This window comes from Odocoileus virginianus, chromosome 12, assembly GCF_023699985.2.
Source record: "Odocoileus virginianus isolate 20LAN1187 ecotype Illinois chromosome 12, Ovbor_1.2, whole genome shotgun sequence".
NCBI lineage: Eukaryota > Metazoa > Chordata > Mammalia > Artiodactyla > Cervidae > Odocoileus > Odocoileus virginianus.
In genome coordinates, this window is record NC_069685.1 from 54,311,449 (window position 1) to 54,330,765 (window position 19,317).

General features: G+C 46.9%; 1 protein-coding gene across 2 annotated transcripts in view; it reads right to left on the reverse strand.

Annotated features, from left to right (window-relative positions):
- Positions 1-19,317, reverse strand: part of RNFT2 (ring finger protein, transmembrane 2) — a 63,840-nt gene that overhangs the window by 24,514 nt on the left and 20,009 nt on the right. The gene's annotated exons all lie outside the window — the stretch shown is intronic.

Here is a 19,317-nt window from a genome sequence, read left to right on the forward strand (position 1 = left end):
GTTTACAAACATACAGAACACAGAGTTTCTTGTTATAAGGAAATACTATGCACTATGTTCTTTCATTGAATGGAAGATGTATTTTAAGTGTGATGCATGTATTATTATTGAAGAGATCTGTAATACTGCTCTTCTAAGCTACCTTAAGCTGCACAAATTTCTGTATTCTAAAGGTGAGTAAGGGAATTCCCTAGTGGTCCAGTAGGTAGGACTCCACACTTCCAATGCAGGGGGCCTGGATTTGATCCCTGTTTGGGGAACTAAGATCTCACATGCTGTGTGGCACAACCAAAAAATTAAAAACAAATATATAAAAATGAATAAGATGAAGGTCATTCACAGAAGTTTGTTTCCTGTGGAGAAAATGTATGTGTTTCTTACAAGTCAGATGAACAAAGTTTTTTGCAGAGATTGTTCTCTCAATGTATGGAGCTTGTTCTCTCAATATGAGGAAATGGCAACCCACGCCAGTATTCTTGCCTGGGAAATCCTAGGGACAGAGGATCCTGTCAGGCTACAGTCCCTGGGGTCACAAAAATTGGACACAACTTAGTGAATAAACCACCATGGAGCTTGTACCCAGGACTTGGAGTAGCTAGAGAAATATTTGGGAAAACCTACAAACCTACGTTTTCCCAAGTTTAGCTGAAAGCTGTGTGAAACTGTTCAAAGCCCAAGTAAGAGTGAAAGCTTTCAGCATGCAGGGAAAGGTTTGTTTCTCATTTACTAAATGTATGTCTCTCACAAACTAGATGAAGAAAAACACCAAATTGGGAAAGGAGTACATCAAGGCTGTATATTGTCACCCTCCTTATTTAACTTATATGAAGAGTACCTCATGCGAAATTCTGGGCTAGATGAGGCACAAGCTGGAATCAAGACTGCTGGCAGAAATATCAATAACCTCAGATATGCAGATGACACCAACCGTTATGGCAGAAACCAAAGAACTAAAGAGCCTCTTGATTCAAGTGAAAGAGGAGAGTGAAAAAGCTGGCTTAAAACTTAACGTTCAAAAAACTAAGATCATGGCATCTGGTCCCATCACTTCATGGCAAATAGATGGGGAAAGAATGAAAAAATGACAGACTTTATTTTTTGGGGCTCCAAAATCACTGCAGATGGTGACTGCAGCCATGAAATTCAAAGATGCTTGCTCCTTGGAAGACAAGTTATGACAAACCTAGACAGCATATTAAAAAGCAGAGACATTACTTTGCCAACAAAGGTCCATCTAGTCAAAGCTATGGTTTTTCCAGTAGTCATGTATGGATGTGAGAGCTGGACCATAAAGAAAGCTGAACACCGAAGAACTGATGCTTTTGAACTGTGGTGCTGGAGAAGACTCTTGAGAGTCCCTTGGACTGCAAGGAGATCCAACCAGTCCATCCTAAAGGAGATAAGTCCTGGGTGTTCATTGGAAGGACTAATGCTGAAGCTCCAATACTTTGGCCAACTAATGTGAAGAACTGACTCACTGGAAAAGACCATGATGCTTGGAAAGATTGAAGGTAGAAGGAGAAGGGGATGACAGAGGATGAGATGGTTGGATGGCAACACTGACTTGGTGGACATAAGTTTGAGCAAGCTCTGGGAGTTGGTGATGGACAGGAAAGCCTGGCGTGCTGCAGTCCATGAGGTCACAAAGAGTCGGACACAACTGGGCAACTGAACTTATATATATATATATATGTATGTGTATATACATATACCTCATGTGTTATCTTAAAAATGCCACAAGCAGAACATTTGTTTGCCTACTTATTAAATTGACTATAACAACCCCAAGAGGCAGGGGGCAAATCAGTACCCCCAGTTTCCTAGAAGGTACAAAATAAACCCAAGCTTTATGCTCAAATGAACCTGGGTTTGAATATCAGCACTGCCCACTAGCCTGAACCACTGAATCTTGGGAGAAACTGAGGCTCAGTGTCAGAAAAGTTCTTCGTTTTGCCTAAGATCACAGAGCTGATAAGTGGCAGAGGGGGCACTGGAATCCAGGTCTGTGTGATGTCAACATGGATGCGCTCACCCACCACTACATCCTGCCTTCTGGTAACTAGACGCCTGTCATTAAAGAGCAGAGCCGGTGAAAACACCTGCCACCCACACCCTCCCACCTCCAATTTCCTACACTGGTCCTCTCTCTACTCTTTGGGTTTCCATGCCAATGGCTGGGATCTGCCTCTGTGCTGTGGCTCCAGGGGCCTGCTGACACAGAGTTCTTGTGGCTGGACTGAGGCCCCAGAGAGTCTCTCGGCTGTGAGGAGAAACCTGCCCTTCGATAGCAGCAGTCAGGTATCTGGCTTCACTGGCTGTGGTTCCCTTGATTTAAAAACCTCCACCCGTGGGCTTCCCAGGTGGCTCAGTGGTAAAGGATTCGCCTGCCAATGCAGGGGACATAGGTTCCACCCCTGGTTCGGGAAGATCCCACATGCCACGGAGCAACTCAGCCCGTGCACCACAACCCTGACCCTGTGCTCTAGAGCCCAGGAGCCACAATTACTGAACCCACGCGCCACAACTCCGAAGCCCGTGCGCCAGAAGCCACAGCAATGAGAAGTCCGCACACCGCAACGAAGAGTGGCCCCTGCTCTCCACAACCAGAGAAAAACCTGTGCAGCAACAAAGACCAAGCACAGCCAAAAATAAAATAAATGATAAAAATAAAAATTAAAGCCTCTGCCCCATGAACAGGAAGGGCCCAGGCCACGTGTCCCGGCAACATGCGTTATCAGGAGCTTCCTCACAATCAGGGCCCCGCTTCTCAGGACCCAGGAGAGGCCCAATTATAAGGTGTTGACAATGAAGCCCGAAGTGGCCTGGGACCCTGTTAGCTGCAGAAAGGCGGTCTCTTCCCTCTATTCCAGTCCCAGGGGGATAGATGTCCTTACTTGTCCCTGTGTCAGCTACACTTTTAAGCACAAATGCTCTGGCTGCACCTCCCCAAGCCTGTCTACCCCCTAAAGTACTGGGGGTGGAGTGGGGTGAGTGGGTGCACAGGGCAGGGGTGGCCAAGAAGGGCAGAAGTTGCCTCCTTCCTGGTGGTCTAGCGATCACGAGAGGAACTAGATGGACATGGACTTCAACTGCAGGTCTGCCCCTTTGCTAGGAGTGATTTCCCCTGCATTACATCACCTCTCTGAGCCTCAGCTTCTTCTGCAAACTGGGGGAGGTGGTAGGCTAAACAACAGCTCCCCCATATGCCCATATCCTGATCCCTAGATAATGTTCAATGTCACCTCGTGTGGTAAAAGGAATTCTGTGCCTGTGCCAGTGTGATTAAATGTTAAGGATTTTGAGAACGGGAGGCTAGCCTGGATTACCAGGGGTGGGAGCAATGTCATTATAAAGGTCCTTATCAGGGAGGCTGGGGTGTCAGAGTGAAAGCAGCAGAGGTTGGAGAGATGTGCTCTGAAGAGATAAGAAGGGGCCACAAGCCAAGGCTCACAGGCGGCTTCCAGAAGGTGGAAGACACAAGGGAACATGTTTTCCCCGGAGCCTCCTGAAGTGACCAGCCCATACTTCACACTTTGACTTTAGCTCCATGAGACTCAGTTTGGACTTCCAACCTCTAGAACTGTAAGAGAATCAATTTATGTTGTTTTAAGCCACTAAATTGGTGGCAGTTTGTTACAGTGGCAAGAAGAAACCAATATACTCTGCCTTAGTTCCCTCGTCATGAGGACAGAGTCAGGACCAGGTGGTCGGAGACTCTTAGTTTAAGGCCTCTCCCTGAAAGGCTGGCTCCAGGGCAGGACGGGAGGAGGCCAGAAAGCACATCCTGGGCTGGGAATGGCCTCTGGTGCTGTAGTCGCCTGCTGCCTCTCTGACCACCAGGACTGGCTACATAATTTGCAACGCCTGGTGGAAAATGAAAATGCTGGGCCTCTTGTTTTAAATAAAATCCTCACAGCAAAGATTGAGCAGGCACTGAGAACGTTGTGCTAAGCCTTCTAAATCCATGAGCTCATTCTCTCCTCACTGGGCTCCTCTTTGACGCGAGCCACATAGTCTATCAGCCACATACATGGAGGAGGCAGTGGAAACTCACACCTCTGAACTCGCTTCTCTGAGGATACATGGCTAGTGGCAAACGGGATTCAAAGCCTAGCTGTTCTAAGACCCAGCCAGGGCAGGAAGTGTAACACATCTCTCCTTCTTTGGCCTATTCAAGGTCTGACTCTGGCACTCCTAAGCCCCAAGACGAAGAGGCAGGGGTCTGCCAAGCTTAAGCGGGCTCTCAGCTGCTGAGCAGCTTGTTTACCTCCAATCTCCAAGCTCCAGCAGAATTCTGACCTGTGAGGGTCATGGGGGAGAAAACACAAAAGGAAACACACACACACATACTGAGCACCTATTACGTGTCAGTAACTGCTGAAAGCACCTCTACCTGTGCTTTCTCAATTTATTTTTTTTTTAGCTCAAACCTCCCCTAAAGCCTTGAGGGAAACAGCATTATCTCCTTTTTTACAGATGGGGAAAGTGAGGCACGGAGCAGGGAGGTGACAGGCCAGAGGTGATACTGATAGAAATGGCAGAACTAGAGTTCAAATGGGAATCTGCCCCCCCTCCAGAGCCCAAGCTCTTTCCAAATGACTCTGGAATGTTTGCGGACACACAGTAAATTGAGAAGTATAAGTGGTGAGTTCCCTCAGACCATCTCAGTTGTAACCCCCTTTCGTGCCCCGAGGGTATCTGGGGGAAATGTGAGAGCAGGGCAGGCCCACCCACAGCAGAGGAAGTCAACCCCAGAAAACCAGCAGAGTGGCAGCTACCCGGCAAAACTCGGGTGCCCACCCGGAGGGAGGGGACGCCTGTGAGGCCACCTCAGGGAGCCTGGCTGCCTCCCTAATCATTTAGCTGGAGAAGAGCAAAATAATCACCAATTAGCTGGCTAATTAATCCCCGCAGCACCCCAGAGTAGGGGCTGCCGCTGCACAGCCATAACGTGGTGCGGAAAGGCACGCGGTGAGCCTGAGAGTGAGGGACCCGGGCCTCCCTGCCTTGACCCGAATGCAAATTCACACCAGCCATTTATATCACTCATCTGTTCACTTGAGAGTCACTGCACACCTACTATGTGTCACCATGCCTAGGCACGAGCATGGTGGACATCACCCTTGCCCTCCCGGAGCTCAGAGTCCAGTAGGGGGAAACAGTCAACAGTTAGCTGGAAAAATGCACACGCCAAACTGATTTCCACTGCAGTGCCATGGTCCTGGCTGTTCCCTCTCCCTCGCCTGCCCTTCTGGTATGGCTTTGCCTGGCTAACTACTAACCATCTTTTAAACCTCCAAGGTCTTAAGTTCCAAGGTCACCTTATCTAGGAAGACTTTGCTGGGGGCTGGTTTAGGTGCCCACCCCTCTATTTTCCAAGAGGGTTCCACTTCCTGCCTGTCACTCCATCAGACTATGAGTTTTGAGCTTGAAAGTCCTAGGTCTGGGTAGCCCCCATGCCTAGCAGGGTGCCTGGCACTCTGCTGACGTCTAATAAATACTTGTAGAATGAATATTTGAGAAGATAAATCATGTGATCTGGGAGCAGTAACTTTGAAGACTTGGTTTCCTTATCTGTAGAAGAAGGTCTTTCTGGGTCTAAATCTGTGAACAAAAGGGAATGACCTCCCTGCTGGTCCAATGGCTAAGACTCCACACTCCCAGTACAGGGGGCCGGGTGTGATCCCTGGTTGGGGAACTAGCTCCCCATGCCACAACTAAGAGATCCTGCATGCCCAACAAAGACTGAAAATCCCATATGCCACAACTACAACCTGGTGCAGCCAAAAATAAAAAAAAAAACAACCCAACCCCTGCAAAAAAAACCAGGAGCATAGCCCAGCCTCTGAGGTACTGGGGGTACCTCTGGAATGTCCGTGTATGACAGTTCTCAGCATGTGAACTGAGAATTTCCAGATGTTCAAGCTGGATTTAGAAAAGGAAGAGGAATGAGAGATCAAATTGCCAATATCCGTTGGATCACAGAAAAAGCAAGAGAATTCCAGAAAAACATCTACTTCTGCTTCACTAGTCAGAAGCCTTCACACCAAAGCCTTTGACTGTATGGATCACGACAAACTGTGGAAAATTCTTAAAGAGATGGGAATATCAAACCACATTATCTGCCTCCTGAGGAATCTGTATGTAGGTCAAGAAGCAATGGTTAAAACTGGCCATGGAACAACAGACTGGTTCAAAATTGGGAAAAGGGTACGTCAAGGCTGTATGTTGTCACCCTGCTTATTTTACTTATATGAAGAGTACATCATGTGAAGTGCTGGGCTGGATGAAGCACAAGCTGGAATCAAGATTGCTGAGAGAAATATCAATAACCTCAGATATGCAATGACACCACCCTTATGGCAGAAAGTAGAGAGGGACTAAAAGTCTCTTGATGAAAGTGAAAGAGGAGAGTGAAAAAAAGCTGGCTAAAAACTCAACATTCAAAAAACTAAGATCATGGCATCTGGTCCCATCACTTCATGGCAAATAGATGTGGAAACAATGGAACAGTGACAGACTTTATTTTCTTGGGCTCCAAAATCACTGCAGATGGTGACTGCAGCCATGAAATTCAAAGATGCATGCTCCTTGGAAGAAAAGCTATGAAAAACCTACACAGCGTATTAAAAAGCAGAGATATTACTTTGCCAACAAAGGTCCATACAGTCAAAGCTATGGTTTTTACAGTAGTCATGTATAGTTGTGAGAAAAAGGGGTGTAAAGAAGGCTGAGAGCCGAAGAATTGATGCTTTCAAATTGTGGTGATGGAGAAGACTCTTGAGAGTCCTTTGGACTGCAAGGACATCAAACCAGTCAATCCTAAAAGAAATCAATCCTGAATATTCATTGGAAGGACTGATGCTAATACTTTAGCCACCTGATGGTGAAGAACTGACTCACTGGAAAAGACCCTGATGCTGGGAAAGATTGAAGGCAGGAGGAGAAGGCGACAACAGAGGATGCAATATTTGCATGGCATCACTGACTCGATGGACATGAGTTTGAGCAAGCTCTGGAAGTTGGTGATGGACAGGGAAGCCTGGGGTGCTGCAGTCCATGGGGTTGCAAAGAATGGGACATGACTGAGTGACTGTGAACTGAACTGGAATGTCCAAACTGAGCATTAATCATGGTGGTCTGGCCCCTGCCAAAGTCGCAAGCAGGCCAAAGCTTGTGGATCCCTCCAGCCTCTGCCAAGGGAGCTGGTGTATATGTTACAGCTGTCTTTGCCTGCAAGGAACTGAAACTGACTCCCACCAAAGCCAGAAGGGCCTGCTGGACTGACTGTGAGATCGCCAGGTCATCTGAAGGCGGAAGTGGAAGGACCTCTCCTCTTGACTGATGTTTTTCCAACTTTCCCTGGGGATCCAGTTAAAATGCAGACTGATGCATGATGCTGCTCCCAGGTGCTAAATGATCAAGTGTACTCAACTTCTGTGTTCCTCTTTCCCTGGGTGAGGGCACTGGATGGGTCTTTCTTGGGCCAGGTGCCTGCTCCAAATTTTCAGTGACAGCCAGAGCAGTAGGAGCACCTATGACACCAGCTATGGCCCCAGCAACAGCCGTGGTCGAGGCCCTGTTTCCATGTATCTAGTTGTTCCTAGGGAAGGGTGGGCCCTGGGCTAGGGCCCAGGGTGGCTGACCCTCAGAGGGGTTGACTACAGCTGGAGGGAGCCATGCCAGCTCCCTGTGTATGCAGTGACACTGAGCGGTGAAAGCTATCATCTTTCAACCTGGAAAGTGATTTCCAAAGGCCCAGCACTGGGGGCGGATGGAGGAGAGTTTAAATAGCAGCTGTGTTCCTAATTTCCCCAGGAGGAGGCCTGGCCGCCCCTCCTCCGTGTTGAGTGTTTGCCATTAAAAACAAACAGTATCATTTGGTTCAATATAAAATGAATTAAAGGAAATTAAACTGCGGGGGCCATGTGGCAAGCCTTGTCCTCCATTGTCTGAAGCCATTTTTCATCTTCCCCGGTGGGGAACAACAGCTTGGGGGGTGTGGAGCCGAGCAGGGTTAGATAAATAAATAAATAAGGTGAAAGGCCCCCCTTTCCCCAGGGGTGGAGGCTGGGGTGCAGGAAATCCCAGGTGCCTGCTCTGGCCCGTCTGTACTGCATTCCTTGGAGGCAGAATGTAGCCCTCGAGTCTCCCAGGGAACGAAGGGAAGGGAAAAAAACAAAACAACAACAAAAAATGATGTGGGGCCTCTGAGACAGAAGCAGGGTCAGGGCAGCTGAGAGAGGAGATTATGGACCAGAGGGGCTGGGAGAGGAAGGTCTTGGGCACCTGACTGGTGGGGAGTGATCGTGGCTCTTCCCCAGCCGCACAAAGCGGGGCTGTTGCCGCTATTTGTGCTGCGGAAACTGAGTCAGGAGGGCAGGGGTGGGGCAAGACGGGCAGAGAAGAGAGGACTGGATAGTGGTTAGAGGGGGGAGGTCTGGAACTAGACTGCCCGAGTTCAAATCCCAGCTCTGCCACTCATCAGCTATGTGCCCTCTGCAAGTCACTTACCCACTCTGTGCCTCAGTTTCCTCATCTGCAAATTGGGAGTAGTAAGTATCTCCTGCATAGGGTTGTTGTGATGATTAAACGAGTTCATGTCTATTAGGCACTCAGAACAGTACTAAGGACACTGGCTATTTGTTATTGCTGCATCATAATTATCATCTTATTATGATTATCAATAATCATAAACAGAATATTGATTATGTTGTTATTCTGGTCTCTGTGGGCATCTCCCTTGGCATCTGAAGACTTAGCCTTAAGTCACAGCTCTGCCATAGGCTTGCTGTGTGATTCTTGGGTAAACGAATATACCTTGCTGAGCCTTGGGTCCCTCATTCTACAAATCAGGGATAAGCAACCTGGGACAGCATGTGCTGGTGCCTCCCAAAGTCCATTCTCCCTTTCCTCCTTCAAAATAAGAACTATGATTTTTGCTTAGATCCACTGGAACCCAGCTTTAAGATGGGCCCCAGCTCCTATGCAGCGACTGTGACTGTGTGGTAGCCAATGAAATGTAAGTTAAAGTCACAGGAGCCATTTCCAGGAAGCAACACCTTTTAATAGTATCTCCCTAAGGCCCCAGAATAATAGTTTAGTAAATGGTAATTTTTTTCCATCTGATTATGGTTAGATTCTGACTTTCTTGCTTACCTTAAACTGTAAATGCTCTCCATTTTCTTTAGAATAACAATAACTAATAACAACACGGATTTATTGTATTGCACAAGGAACTATGGGCTTCCCTGGTGTCTCATTGGTAAGCAATCCACCTGCAATGCAGGGGACCCAGGTTCAATCCTTGTGTTGAGAAGATCCCCTGGAGAAGGAAATAGCAACCCACTCCAGTATTCTTGCCTGGGAAATCCCATGGCCAGAGGAGCCTGGCGGGCTGCAGTCCATGGGATCGCAAAGAGTTGGACACAACTGAAGTAACTGAGTACACACACAGGGAATTATATTAAATATCTTGTAATAAAGTATAACGGAAAAGAATAAAAAGTGGATATGTAGACAGTGTATTAAAACGTGGAGACATCACTTTGCTGACAAAGTCAGCAAAACTATGGTTTTTCCAGTAGTCATGTACAGATGTGAGAGCTGGACCATAAAGAAGGCTGAGTGCTGAATTGATGCTTTGGAACTGTGGTGTTGGAAAAGACTCTTGAGAGTCCCTTGGACAGGAAGGAGATCAAACCAGCAAATCCTGAAGGAAATCAACCCTGAATATTCATTGGAAGGACTGATGCTGAAGCTGAAACTCCAATACTTTGGCCACCTGATGTGAAGAGCTGACTCACTGGAAAAGACCCTGCTGCTGACAAAGACTAAGGACAAGGGGAGAAGTGAGGATGAGATGGTGGGACGGCATCATTGACTCAATGGACATGAGTTTGAGCAAGCTCCAGGAGACAGTGAAGGATAGGGAAGCCTGGTGTGCTGCAGCCCATAGGGTCTCAAAGAGTTGGATGCAACTGAGCGAATGAACAAGAGCAACAACAATGTACATGTATGTACAGCCAGATCGCTTTGCTGTACACCTAAAACCTAATACAATATTGTAAATCAACTGTACTTAAAGAAGACTAACTAGCCAGCTATCACTTGACCTGTGTTATTTTAATTATCCCTCACAACGGGGTTGTGATACTCCCATTTTAAAGAAGGGGATACTGAGGGTCAGTGAAATTAATCAGGGTCCTAGAGGTTCTGTAGGTCTACTCTAATCACATGAGCCCTTTGAAGGCAGAAATGGTAAGTTACAGAGACATGAAGCACAAGAAGCATTCCATTCTGGCTTGAAGATATAGGAGGCCGCGTGAACAGACCAGAATGTGGTTTCTGGGAGTTGAGAGTGATCCCCAGCCAACAGCCAGGAAGAAAATGGGGATCTCAGTACTACAATCACACAGAACCTTATTCTGCCAATAACCAAGTAAGACTGGAAGTCAATTCTGCATAACCTCCAACAGGAGCACAGCCTGGCCAACACGTTGATTCTGACCTCATGTGACCCTATACAGAGAACACGGTCAAGCGCACCCGGTTTCTGACCTACAGAACTGTGAACTAACAAACGGGTGTTTTTCAGCCAGTGAGTTGGTGGTAATTTCTTAGGCAACAGTTGAAAACTAACAAGTGTAGGGACTACTATGACCTCATTTTACAGTTGAGGAAGTGAAAGTCTGCAGGGTGACACAGCTGGTAAATGGCAAAGGGCTTCCCAAACAGGAGTTGAACCCAGACAATCTGGCTTTTAACCACTGTGCTGTGTTCTCCATTTGTATTTGTCTATAACAATCTTCAACACAGATAGTTGTTTTAAAAAGCAAGGTGGAAGCTATGTATAGAATATTGCTGTTTGAAAAATGAACTTGTGGTTCATTAGAGAATGAACTTATGGTTGTCGGGGGAAGGATGGCGGGAAGGGATAGTTAGGGAGTTTGGGTTGAACTATATTTAAAATGGATAACCAGCAAGGACCTACTGCACAGCACAGGGAACTCTGCTCAATGTTATGAGGTAGCCTGGATGGGAGGGGAGTTTGGGGGAGAATGGATACATGTGTATGTCTGTCTGACTCCCTTTGCTGTCCACCTGAAAATATCAGAACACTGTTAACTGGCTGTACCCCCATTCCAAAGAAAAAGTTTAAAAAAAAGAATATCACTGTGTGAATATATAAAGATGAGTGGGAAGAACATACCCATTGGTTGGCTTGTATGTGGCACAGTAGCTATAAAAAGATTCAAGGATGGTATGATTATTTCCCAGGAGGAGAAATGGGTGTCTGGGGGATGTAGAAGGGAGGAGACTTTTCACATTATTGTTTTGACTTCTGAACTCTGTGATTATATAACCCATTTAAAAAATGGTGTCCTCAATAATGAGAGGAATGGGAAAAGTTGGGATACATCTGAATAGATGGAAAAAACACTCTCAAAAGGACTCAGAATGACAGATAAACTGGTCTGTAGGTATATTAATTTCCTAGGGCTGCTGTAACAAAGTACCACAGACACAGGACTTATACAACAGAAATTTATTTTCTTACAGTTCTGGAGGCCAGCAGTCTGAGATCAGGGTGTGAGCAGGGTTGGTACCTTTTGAGAGCTATAAGGACAAGACCTGCTTCATGCCTCTCTCCTTGGCTTATAGATGGCTGTCATCTTCCTGTGTCTCTATGTTGTCTTCCCTCTGTGTGTGTCTGGGTCCTAACTGCCTATTTATAAGGACACTGGTCATATTAGATTAGAAAGTGAAAGTGAAGTTGCTCAGTCGTGTCCAACTCTTTGCGACCCTATGGCCTGTAGCCTACCAGGCTCCTCAATCCATGGAATTTTCTAGGCAAGAGTACTGGAGTGGGTTGCCATTTCCTTCTTCAGGGGATCTTCCTGACCCAGAGATTGAACCTGGGTCTCCTGCACTGTGGGCAGATGCTTTACCATCTGAGCCTCCAGGGAAGCCCTCATATTAGATTAGGGCCCACCCTAATGGCTTCATTTTAACTTCATTACCTGTTTAAAGACTCTATCCAAATACAGCCACATTCTGATGTACTAGGGCTTAGGACTTCAATATATGGATTTGGTGAAGGGACACATTTCAGTCCATAAAATGAACATTTAACCCAGGGTTTCTCAACCCTGGCACTCAACACTGGGGACTGGATAATCCTTGGTCTCAAGGCGTTGTCCTGCGCTCTATAGTATGCTGAGCAGAATCTTTGCTCTCTACCTACTGAATGCCAATACCACCCCCCCCCAACCCCATTATAACAATCAGAGATGTCTCCCGAGGGACTTTCCTGGTGGTCCACTGGTTAAGGATCTGTCTTGCAATGCAGGGTACATGCGTTCAATCCCTGGTCAGGGAACTAAGGTCCCACATGCCATGGAGCAATGAATCCCACACACCACAACTATTGAGGCTGAGAGCTCTGGAGCCCATGGGCCACAACTAGAGAATCTGTGCACCCCAATGAAAGATCCTGCATGCCACAACTAAGACCCAATGTAGCCAAATTAATAAATATTTTAAAAAAATATCTCCAGAAATGACCAAATGTCCCCCTAGTTGGGAACCCCTTCTAGCCCAGCTGTATGGGCAGCTGGGCCAAGTAAAGCCTGCACATCGAGAAGTTCTGCACTTTCATACACAGAATCATGTACTGTGAGAACCACAGCTGAGACCTAGGAAACCCAGCCCTGCCCTGGTGGAGAACTTCGTCTGCTTAGGAGGGGAGTGGAGAGGGGAATGACTGACTTCCAGGAGGGAAGGTGATTCAATCAATGGGAAACCACTCTGAGAGCAAAAGTGTTGGGTTCCGGGCCCAGAAAATAGAGTGATTTTAATGGCACCAAAAGCCTCATGAATCCTCTCGGCTCTCACATCCAAGAAAACCACGTTTCCTGCTCTTGTCGGCTCTCCCCTGTACTTAGAGACAAACCACCAGGCTGAAAGTTCGTGGAATCTCGCCCTCTGGAAACCTCTCATCCGGGGGCTGGCTATCCAGACTGTACTAGGAGTCAGTTACGATGACTTCAGACACAGGAAGGGCTTTTTCTTTCCTGTTCTGATGGGAGAAGATAGGAAGTTGGTCACGTGCTGTGTTCTCTGGAGAAACAGCTTGGCTAAACTTTTCCTTGTTTCTGACATAGCTAGTCTTATTAACCATCCAGCAACTGGATACCTACTCTTCTACCTTCTAATAACCTTAACAGGATAAAAATGACCATTTCAGACATGAGGAAGCTCCAAAGAGTGAGTTCACCTGTCCAAGACTGCATAGGCAATAAGTGTCCGGGAATCAGGATTGGAACTCAGGTTTGCTAACCCTACAACTTCTCATCAGGTCAGCACTGAGCTCTCAGTAGACGTCAGTTCCGCAAGTACATCCTCTACCCATGAGTGAAGTCGCACAGTCATGTCCAAGTCCACGACCCCATGGACCGTAGCCCACCAGTCTCCTCTGTCAGTGAAATTCTCCAGGCAAACATATTAGAGTGGGTTGCCATGCCCTCCTCCAGGGGATCTTCTCAACCCAGGGATCGAATTTGAATCTCTTACGTCTCTTGTATTGGCAGGTGAGTAATTTACCACTAGTGCCACCTGAGAAAGCTAGTAACTAGGTTTGGGTTAGGTTAATACAAAAGCAAGTTTTACTCGAAGAGAATAAGGGAGTGCATGAAGGCAAGGAAGGCGTCTTACTCATGTTTATATTCTCAAGGTCTAGCACTGCCTCTTTAAGCAAATAAGTTCCAAATAATGTGAGTCGGATTGAGGAGAGAGAGGGGAGGTGGCTGAGAACTCTAAGTGGGGGCAGCAGCAGACCTGGTTTTAACCTCCCAATAGGAATTTAACACGAGGCTCTTCATTCAGCCCATAATACCCAAGGTGTGTTTCCTGTGCATCAAGACAGACGTGATAGTCCTTGTCCTCATGAGTCTATACCCGAGTAGCAGAGGTAGAAAATAAACACAAAACAGTTCAGTCATTTCAGATACTGGCACATGCTAGAGGAAGAAATAAAATGGTGATGGGATAATGCAGGCTGGGACCACTACTCTGAACAGAGTGGTCAGGGAGGTGACAGAGTCTCAGAGGAAGTGACACTGGGGTGACACCTGAATGATGGGAATGGGACAGCCATGGAAACACAGGCAAAAACCTCCCCAGGCAGAGGGAGCTGTAAGTGCTAAGGGTCTGAGAGGGAAGGAGCTGGCTGGTCCAGGGTGAGCAAGGCAGAAGAGAAGGTCATGGGTGATGAGGTCAGAGAAGTGGGTGGCAGTCTGATTGGGCAGGGCCTAGATGTATGGGTTGTATAAGTTATCTAGATTTACGATGACAAGTGGCTGCTCTAGTCATCCAGCCAGTGTGATGGTTTGGGGCTGAGGTTACAGATGGGTGGTCACCATTGTTAACCCCACCTCCCTTCTTGGCTGGCCAATGAGCCTAGAGATCCTGGGAGGCCCAGGTGTGAGAAGATCCCGGACAGACCCTCTGGTTTCTGGACGCATGTGGGGATCGGTGGCTCATCCGGCCTCACACATCAGGGACTGTGGGGCCATCAGGCAAATCCAAATTCCAGAAGCCCTTCCAATACAATGATTATAATATTAAAAACCAACCCACCCTCTCAGTGGACGGCATGGAGGCGCAGGAAAGAGCATCTGTGCTGTGAGCCATTAGGGTCCCTGACAGATGTGTGCCTTCCCCTCCCCCCACCAGCTGCAAATGAAGACCCGTCCTTTTCTTCTGCCCAGACAAGGATTGATGAGGATTCGGGAGAGCACTCAGACAGGCAAGGAAAGGCTGCGAACCTTTTCCAAGCCTGCAATTTATCTTGAGGAGACTATTCACATCACTCCTTACAGGCTGGATTCTGCTCTGACCTGGCACATTAATCTCGCCGAATAAAATAATAATAATCAGAAAAAGGGAGTTGGATAGTTGCCAGGGAGGCATTAATAACTGTCGCCCACACCTCGGCAGTGCAGGGAAGGGGTGCCGAATCCCATCCCCGCCCCCTGACCCCCAGCAGTGCCCGTCGAAGAAGATGGAAGTGAGGAAAACTTTGTCTGAACCTTGGGGGGATTTTCTAGAGATGGTGTATGGGGACATCGTTCCTCAGTCAATGCAGGAATTTCCCCAGGCAAACGCAGAGAACTTTCCTGGGAGGGAGTGTGGTCTAGTGATTCAGAGCGGTCCTGGAATCAGACTGCCTGAGTTCAAATCCCCACTCAGCCGTGTATAAGCTGCATGACCTTGGGCCTCTTAACCTCTCACTGCGTTTGTTTTTTCCTCTGGAAAACAGGGATAAAACTAGCACCTACCGGGGAACGTAAAATGGTATAGCTGCTGTGGGACATAGTGTGGTGGTTCTTCAAAAAGTTAAACACAGAATTACCATGTGACCCAGCCATTCCACTCTTAAGTATTACCCAGAAAAACTGTGTTCAGAGATCCTTGTGCACACATGTTCAAAGCACCTCTATTCCCGATAGCCAAAAAGTGGAAGTAACCTGAATGTCTATCAAGGGATGCATGGATAAACAAATGCTGGTCTCTCCACACAATGGAATATTATTCAACCATAAAAAGGAATGAAGTGCTGACATCTGCTACAATGTGGATAAATCTTGAAAATAAGATGCTAAGGAAAATAAGTCAGACACAAAAGGTCACATAATGTATGATTCCATTTACATGAAATGCCCAGAAAAGGTAAATACATGCAGATATAAAGCAGATTGGTGGTTGTCAGAGGGAAGGAGGAGTATCAGGTTTTCTCATGTGTATGAGGTTGGTTTTCTGCTGGGGTGATGAAAATGTCTTAAAATTAGATAGACGTGATGGTTGCCAGTGAATGTACTGAATGTATTGAATCACACACTTTTAAATAATTACTGGTTAATTTTATGTTATGTGAATTTTACTTCGATTTTTAAAAACCCACAAAACAACAGCACTTGCCTTCTAGAACAGATGTCAGAGGAAAATGAATTAGAGCCAGGCCTGGCCCACATGAAGGCCTGACTCCACATCAGCTGCTCCTACTGCCACGGGCATTATTATGCTGGGGTTTGCGATCTCCGGCAAATTATTTAACTCAGTGTCTGCTCCGTGCAGGCAAGGAAGTATCAACAGTATCTACCTACCAGGATTGTTAAGATTAAACAAGACAATGTCTTCAGTAGACTATCAACTCCATGAGCATGTGGATTTTTGTCTACTTTGTTCACTGATATACCCCTGTGCTTAGAACAGTGCCTGGCACACAGCTGGCATTTAGCAACTGTTTCTTGAACAAGTGGCAGTGCTTAACTTAAACACGACCTGGTTCCTGGTAGCTGCTCAGCAATGTTTAGTTGTGTTTATTACTACTGGTCTGGCGGCTGTATCTTTTGAAGGCCCCTGCGTATTCCTTTCTAGCACAGGGAAGTGAGTACTACTTTGCCTTGCAGGTCTTGGTGTCTTCACAACAGGGTGTCTGGACATCTACCAGACATAAGAGGTCTGAGTTGACTTGACAATGGAGTCTAAGCTCTCACTGCAGTTATAAGAGGAGGTGATGAGAGTTAGCGTAGCTAGCTAGACTATCAACTCATCCACTCACCCATCCATCTACCTACCTGTCCGTCCATCCTTCTAAATCTCCATCCAAATATCCATCCATCCATCTATCCATTCAACTCTCCATCCATCATCTAAACATCCATCCATCCATTCACTATCCATCCAACAGCCAAATATCCATCCATCCATCTATCCACACAATCACTTGATGATCTATCTATCCACATATCCACCAACCTTCCCAGCTATCCATTCAGTTCACCCATTTACCTATACAGCCATTCATCCATCCATCTACTCCCCATATCTACATACAATGAACATTTCTGAGTGCATATCAGACACTGGTGATCTATCAACAAAGAAACCAGATACATTCATTTCCTGCTGTCACAGAGGTTACAGTTGAGCAGAGCAGGCAGACAATTAAACAAGCAATTACGGTCAGAGTAGTGAGTACTGGAACAGGGGGAGAACAAGGTGTTAGGAGAGCCCCAGTAGGAGCACCATCCCTCATCTAAAGGGCAGGAAGATGTCTAAGAGGCTGTGATCTGTAGGAGGAGCGTGAATTGGTTAAGAGACAAGAAAGAAAAAGGGTCTCTGAGGTAGAAGAATCAGTGGGTAGGAGAAAGGGCAGCACAGAGCCGGCTCTGGAAGCTGTATGGGTTAGTTACTCAGCATCCCTGTGTTGAAGGTTTCTCATGTGGAAAATGCGATAAGAGCATCTGCCACATGTCAGATTGGGACTAGCTGGTGTATGGAAAGGAATGAAAGAAGTAGGGTCTGGTCTAACTGAAGCACAGGTTCCTCGTCTGTGGATTCAGCCAATCTCATGTAGAAAATCTAAGGACATGGGACCGCGGATGCAGAAGGACAACCATAAGTGGCTTGAGCATCCGAGGAAAATCCTGGAACCAACCCATCACAGATACTGAGGGGTGATTGTGCTCAGCTTTTCATTGGAAAGAGTTGATCATAATATCTCTCTCTCTCTCAGAGGGGTACTGAGAGCCTTACACAAGTCAAGGTGTAGAAAAGAATCTAGCAAGAAGCAGAGTGTACTAGGTGAAGAGTAACCATCCTCTGCCTGTTTTCCTTATCTTTCTCCCACAGCTACCTTGAGGCAGAGCTTGGGCCCTGAAGCTGAAGCTCTGGGCTGGAGTCCCAACCCTTACCACGTAACAGCTGCTTGTCCTTCCGTTTCATCATCAATGAGAGAAATAGTATCTCCCTGGGAGGAACTGAAGAGACTACAAAAGGAATTCATACATAAATTCCTTCATACATAAAGACCCCAGTTCAATTCCTGGGTCAGGAAGACCCCCTGAAGAAGGGATAGGCTACCAACTCCAGTATTGTTGGGCTTTCCTGGTGGCTCAGATGATAAAGAATCTGCCTGCAATGTGGGAGATCTGGGTTCAATCCCTGGGTTGGGAAGATTCCCTGCAGGAGGGCATGGCAACCCACTCCAGTATTCTTGCCTGCAAATTCCCTGGACAGAGGAGCCTAGCGGGCTATAGTCCATGGGGTTGCAAAGAGTCAGACATGACTGAGTGACTAGGCACACACAGCACAGTCTCAGATTCACAGCCAGCGCTTAATAATTGCAAGCCATTGTTATTCCAGGCCGTCAGTGTTAAGCCAGCTTCCTCACATGCTTGGATTCACATCTCCTGCCTTCCACAAAGTGTCACAACTGCTATGAAGGAAAAGGCTCAGGGCATCTAGAAATGACCGAACCCAAGGAGGGGGTCATGGGAACCCTGCTTTGTGGCTGGTTGATCAGAAGCACAGGTGACAACCTGGGGCTTGTGACTGGCCATCTGAAGGGACAGGAGAAGCCTGGTGGGACTAAGCCCTTCTCCCGTGGGATCTAATACTATCTTGAAGTGGATGGTGTCAGAACTAGATAAACTGTTGAACACCCAGCTGGTGTCAGAGAATTACATGACGTGTGGGAAACCCACATGTCTGGTGTCAGAGGTAGTAAGCATGCTTGTGTACAGAGGAAACACAGGAGTGTGTTTTTCCTACACACCTGGCCAGTGATTTGACCAGCTGTCACTCAAAACGAACGGTCAATTCCAACTTGCTCTTCTGCCCGAAAGGCCTGGGATAAATTTTGAGCTTTCTGACCTAATGATGATGTCTCTTCCTAACACTGCCCAGTTCTCTGAATTACAATGATTATCCCCCGAGACCTCCTCATACCAACACCTGTTGCAGACCTTTCCCTAAGATGACACTGCAAAGAATCCTTGTCACCAGTTCTCCTCCTGCAGCCATGGCAAGCATCACTCATAGATCACAGAGTTCTTTTCTCCTGAGCCTCGGCTACCCCTACAGAACATGCCCCAGAAGCCACGAAGAGTGAGACCTGTGAGAGCCACCCTTCCATATGAAAAGCAGGATCCAGGGCATGTCGGTGTGCTTTTTTCCTTTCTCAGGAGGAATTTAGATGAAAACTGCATCTTTGCAGTTCAAAGGCCACCTTTGAACAATAAGACTTAGGAAATGCACTTGGAGAGTAGAGACGTGACAGGAGGGTGATGACAATAAAGAATGATGTGCAGCTTCAAGCAATGATGAGAGGTGGGTCATGGATCTACCAGTTCAGGTTCTGTTCATTTGATGACCTGACATCAGCTCTGCTCAAGTCCAACCTTTCTTTCTCCAGGAGGCGCACTAGAACCCCTGCATGATCAGTGTGATGGGGGCTGCCACCTGTGCCTA